The sequence below is a fragment of the Brachyhypopomus gauderio genome, chromosome 12, assembly GCF_052324685.1.
Source record: "Brachyhypopomus gauderio isolate BG-103 chromosome 12, BGAUD_0.2, whole genome shotgun sequence".
Lineage (NCBI taxonomy): Eukaryota > Metazoa > Chordata > Actinopteri > Gymnotiformes > Hypopomidae > Brachyhypopomus > Brachyhypopomus gauderio.
In genome coordinates, this window is record NC_135222.1 from 3,059,116 (window position 1) to 3,065,481 (window position 6,366).

Below are 6,366 nucleotides of genomic sequence, written 5' to 3' on the forward strand. Positions count from 1 at the left end.
CTAGCACCAACAGACAGCATCCTAATAATCATACAAAGTATGTAAAATTGAAGATTTAAATATCACTGAGATGTTTCTGTTGTACCCACAACCATAAACATCAATGTAGCTTCTTTTCATAGTTTATCCTCTTTATAATTGCTTTCTTTATTGTGGTTGTATTCACAAACACTGGGGGAGAAAATATCCCCATCATCATATACTGTAGTCTGAACAATGCAATGGGGGTGGGTGGTGAGCTTTTACAAAAAAGAAAATCATTATTCTTTATAACATGTCTATCAAGAAGATCCTTTGACCTACAATTTAGCAATATTTAAAACTGCTACAGAAAATGAGTGGAAAGATGGTAGTATAATTGATGCACATTTTCACTAAAGGCTTTGTTTTTAACCCCTCCTTACCAAAGTTGGGCCAGAAATAATGCGGTTGTGGGTCTAAACAAATGAAATGAAAATATAATTTTATTGCCTTGATTTCCCCTTAGAAACCATATTCTTTTTCCAGGCCTGTGTGTGTGCGTGTGTGTCTGTGTGTTTTAAATATTCAAATAATTATTCACCCATATTTACAACCCTTAATGATGGATTTATACCCTAAGTTATTCTAAGTTATTATCTATGAAAAAACTGAAAAAATGGGTTTAGCTACAGTGGAAACGAGTTATGTAAGTGAAGACTATATGGTTTGTGAAAATGAAGAATACTGTAAATACATTTTTATTTATTCATATTAGTGGGTGTAACACTTAGTCAACACTTCAGTGGTGTCTGCTGATTCCAAGTGCTTCTGATTCCACTAGTGGACATTCAGTGTGAATTAATGCAGATTCACACTGGCGAACTCGTATTCAGTCATATATTTTCCATACTAATGTGAACAGAACGTAGCAGCATCCGGTGTGTGATGTCTCCCTGCATTAACCCAGTTCATGTGGGCTTCTGCACTCGAAAATGTTCCGACCCAGCTCCGCACACAGCAAGGGCGCTGTATCACGACAGGGCACGTGGGGGATATGCGCGTGAACCCAGTATGAAAGAAAAACCCCTAGAGATTACGAAACACGCCAGGACGCAAGACGTGGTCATCTGCTGTCCATCAGGCGGGTTCACCGAATGACCGGCTCACCGTAGGCTACGTATTGAGGAGACTTCCACTCGGTCGCTTATCCCACGAAAGCCCTTATTGATCCCTCTTGCTCTTTTCAATCACTGCCCTGTTTTAAGATGGCCGACTGTAATCTTTGTTGTGGCCCCTCCCCCACTGCTTTCGCAATGTGTTGTTCACCAAGACACCATCTGTAATTATACTGCTGGTGAAGGCCTCTGACATGTAAAACTATCAAAGCATTGCATGGGGCCCTCCTGACTGAGGACTACATAAGACAGCATTTTCTTGCTTGTGAGCAGCTAATATCTGAGATGCAGTTTTTGGTTATTTACAGGTGGATTTTACTTAGACTAAGAGTTAGTCCTATAACTCAAACCTTTTAAAAATAAATCCAATGTGCCCCCTGTGTGCAAAGGTTAAAGGTTAAGACTCAGATTGTTCTGCTTGTAACTTCTACTTTCTGTGGTGACAGGCAACAAAAATCTCACAGGCTGGATGTTCTTAATCTGCAGGAGAGGTAGGACATCTGTTTTAGGAGACAATGTCCTCAACTCTTGTCTAGTGTTACACTTTGCCAAATTCAAAGTAATATATAAAGCAATAAAAAACGAATCTTTTAGCATTTTGCCCAAGGCAGGCGAAGAAGGTTGACTGAATTGTTGTTAATTATTGTAAAGAATGTGTGCCAGAAGTTTTGCTATGCATTCAGACTGGGGATATCTTCTGTTCTGTACTTTGATTTCATCTTTGAATAAAGAAAGAACAGGCTTGTTGAAATATGTGTTTGCACGTACTGTTTTGATTCAACATAATGCAGGATCACCTGAAACAGGTTTTGATGAACAGCAGCGATCATTAGCCTTCAAATCTGTGTTCTCATTAATAGTAAATTCGATTCATAGAGACGGTGAGAGAGTACATAATGAGATGGGGAACACCCTTAATATAGCGTCATGCTTGCATGGAATTTGAGTGATGAAAAGAGAAGATCCTTCATATTCGTATTTGTGTTGACTGTCTATTAAATTATGCCATGCCAGATGTTTGATTAATGAACACACCTCTAACACTTGTTCAGGTTTTCAACCATGGCAGACCAGTACAGGGACATTCAGCCCACACACAGCTTTAAAGGCTGATGGACGATCATGGATCTGAACGTATTATTATTATTTTTGTTTTAGCAGTTGTAGTTGGAAGTAGCAGATTTTTAAAAAAGTGATTTAATTGCAACTTGCAGATAAGAATAAAGTAATTTAAATGACCTTCATGAAGTACAGTTGGACTTTATATTCTAATGTGGCCTGCCTTTTTACCACAAAGCCAACCTGCCCCATGAATCATCCGACAGCAGAATCACACTGTTAGGCTCTCCATCTTGTAACTGAGGAAGAGGTTCTTGGAGAGGTTCCTCTTTGTCTCCAAAGATGGTTCTGTCATATATCGCTTGTGGCAGACTGGCGAGTCAGAGTGGCTCGGTGGAAGCGGTATGCTTCATTTGGTGGGATCTGATGTGGGTTTTGCTACGGTGCAGAACCGGCAGCTCCACGAAACCTTGCAGACTACCGCTGAAGCACAGCGGTTATCAGTAGGTTGCAAATCAGTATCCTCAGTAACAGGAACTCAGCTGCAGGACCAAAGCAGCAGCTCCACAGTGCTGTATGAAGGATTAGCTTCATGCTACCGAACCTTCCACTGATCGACTTGTTCCACACACAGAAATGCCTTGGCGTGGTGTGAATTTGAATTTTGTAAATCTATGTTTGATTCATAATTCAAACTCAATCAAGCTAAATATTATATTCAGACACCTTCCACTGTCAGAATGTTTCATTTAAGGTTGTGATATCTAATTTGATGAAGCAGAAAATTCAAACTGTGGTGCCACAGTGTCATGCCACAGATAAGGGAGGGCTGATTAAGAACTAACATGCATTCATAGTTCAGCATGCATTTTACTCCTATTAATATTTTAGTACTACAAATGAAGCTGCTTAGATGAAATATGTCTGTATCGTGTGAAGTTGCAGTCCTGCAAACAGTATATCAAATGGCTAACAGCGGTGTCTGAGCAAGTGTGTGAGTCTAAATATGGAGACATTCAATTTGAACAGTATGTATTTTTCATAAAAGTATTGCGTCTTCCCCCCCCCCCCCCCCCTTCACCAGATGACATAACGTCAGTTATTGTCTGCCTAGCCTGCTTTCTAGGCAGTTCTGATTAAATTTTTTGCCACATGTAATCAACACGGATTCAGGGACATTGGTCAGGTGTCCTGTGATCAGCTAGCAATCAATGACCAGAGTACATTATAAGCACATATTAGGTTCTTATCAAAGGAAGTACTTGAATTTATGTAGGAAACATACAGGTTTCTTTTACTTTGTTTTAAAAGTAATACTTTGAAAAGGAAAACTTTATAAATACTAACATGGCTACAATTATAATTAGCTAGCGGGAGCCAGCTAGCTCATTATTAGCAGACTTAATCAATCTGGATGCACCATCCCTTCAAGTTATACCAGGCCCACGGATGGTAGAGGTACTGTATAGGAACTCCATGGCTGAGACGAGCTTGGAAACATGTTTACACAACAGGAATGTCTTGGTGGCCAGAGATTTTTCAATCCTAGAACAGCTTCCCTGGGTCCGTCCTATCCTCTAAAGCCTGGTTCACACTACACGACTTTTCAGTCGTCAGGTTTTTGTGCCGTCCGCACTACACGACTGGTCGTGCTGTAATCGCGAGTCTTTCCTTTGTTGTGGCTTTCACACTACATGACTGATCGGCGACGCGGGCTCACGAATTACACGACTGGGGAATCGCCGACTCATTTGGCTGCCGTCCAAAAACACGAGAACACGAAAACGAAACTCTCGCGAGAACCAGCAACACCACGTAGAAGAAAAAAAGAATGTACATGTACTCCACATTTTCGTTATTGTTATTTTTTTTTTTACCGTTTATACACTCCATAGTCCCAAGTTGCCAGAATTATTTCATCTCTCTGTTGCAGTGAACATATAATCAATCGCACTATTTCTCCAGTGCTGTCACAATAACTTAAACACAGTGTTGTAGTAAAGTTGTAAGAAAGGTGAGGATTTTGTGTGTTTGCTGGGTTACTGTTTTGAAAGCATTCTTGAAAGTTTTTTACATTCTTCAGAGATATCTTCAGCGGTGCCGCGGTTCTCTCTCCGCGTTCCCATTGGCTGTAGCTAGACGCTGCTGCCGACTCGCAGTCGCCGACTGGGCTAGATATTAAACATGCTAGATATCTGCCAGTCGTCTGCGACCAGTCGGCGACGGCTCGGCGAGCGTCTTTCAGCAGTTCACATTACACGACTGAGCGAGCGACGAGTGATCGCCGATTCGCCTCCGACCACAGTTTTTGTCGGCGATCAGTCGGCGAGTGAAAAACCAGCCTAAAATCGTGTAGTGTGAACCAGGCTTAACCCCCTTCAACCCCTCTCTGGTTGCCTCCCGGCGACAGTGCTGAGTGGTGCTGACTGTGAGACGCCCCAGTGGCATGTTCTGAGGACGAGAGGTCATCTCTACGATGGGCTCAGATCTTCTGCCCCTCCCCGCTCCTCACCGCCACCCCATGAGGTCAGCTGGCCCCTGCTGAGAGGGGGGGACACTCAGTCAGCACCAGACATGGAGATAGTCACTGATACCATGTCCATTCACTAATCTCCTCCAGTGAGGGGGCCACTCTGTGTCTGGCAGAGAGACAGTCTTCCTTTTATCCTCCCCCCCCCCCCTCCCATCCGAACAGCATTCCCATACAAAGTCTTGATTGACCTCGCCTTATCCTGCCACCAGAAACACCTAAAATCGCCACAAAACAAGTTATGAAATCGAATGTTAATATGTCAAATGTACTCCCACACTTCCCTACTGCTACTGCTCACTAGTTTTAAAAAGCTAAAACCTTTCTTTTTAACCTAGCTTTCTTTTAGCTCCTTCTTTGTTTTAATTGATTGACCGTTATTCTTATTTTTAGTCTTATATTTATTTTATTCTATATTATTTTTATATTTTAATGATTTGATGTCATTAAATATTTACTTCTAAATTGTTTTATATTACTTTTTGCTGTATAGCTTTCTGTTTTATTTAATTTTATTGTGAAGCACTTTGAGCTGCATTTTATGCACGAAAGGTGCTATACAAATAAAGTTTTTATTATTATTGTTACTGAGTCTGTTTGGTATTAAAAAAGGCCCACTCAAAATAAAGTTTTACCAATTGAGTAATATTTTATTCATTTTTTCTTACTCATTCAGAGACCTAGCCTCTTTTACAGTGACAATAAATGCATGTGTGAAAAGAACAATCAAAAACATTAGAAAGATTGAACATTTGAGCCTGGATGTAGGCTGGTGTAGTTTTTTACGTGGGGTAGTTTCCACATGCATGTACACACCTGGATCACATTCCGTTCCTTATTCCAGTAAATTATTCAGTGTCACACCGGTGACCTTTGTCTTCCTCAGCCAAGGACAACATAGAAGAAAAGAGCAGTGTCACCGAGTTTGAGCTGTTCAGGACGCACTGGAGAAGGTGAAAGGCTCAGCACTTATAATGTATCTCGCGTCTTCTTTCATTGGGCTCAAGACAGGAGCTACCGCCTCAGTTGCGGGGCTCAGTGGGGCTGAACTGGAACTTAAACGCACCTCTGAAACAAGTTAGTGTGTAGTCCATGTATTCACGGCACCGTGTTCAACACGTTTCCTCACATACTCACGTGTCCATGCACTTACATGACCATGTACGCACGTCTCACTAGCGTCACCACATACTCACGTCACTTATGTCTCCATACTCACGTTACCATGTACTTACGTCTCCTTGTACTCACGTCACCATCTACTGTCTCCATATACTCACGTTAACATGTACTTATGTCTCTTTGTACTCACGTCACCATCAACTAGTCTCCATACACTCACGTTACCATGTACGTATGTCTCCTTGTACTAACGTCACCATATACTCACGTGTCCTTGTACTAACGTCACCATATGCTCACGTGTCCTTGTACTCACGTCACCATGTACTTGCGTCTCCATATACTCACATCACCATGTACTTACGTCCTCCATGTACTCACGACGTGAACCACAGAAAGCCGCGGGTTACTAATGACAGCATTGTTGACTGCCAATGGCCCTGACTGTGGTCCACACCTGAAGCAGAACTAAACCACATGTATGAACATATGAAAACACAGAATCTGTCTCAGGCCAAG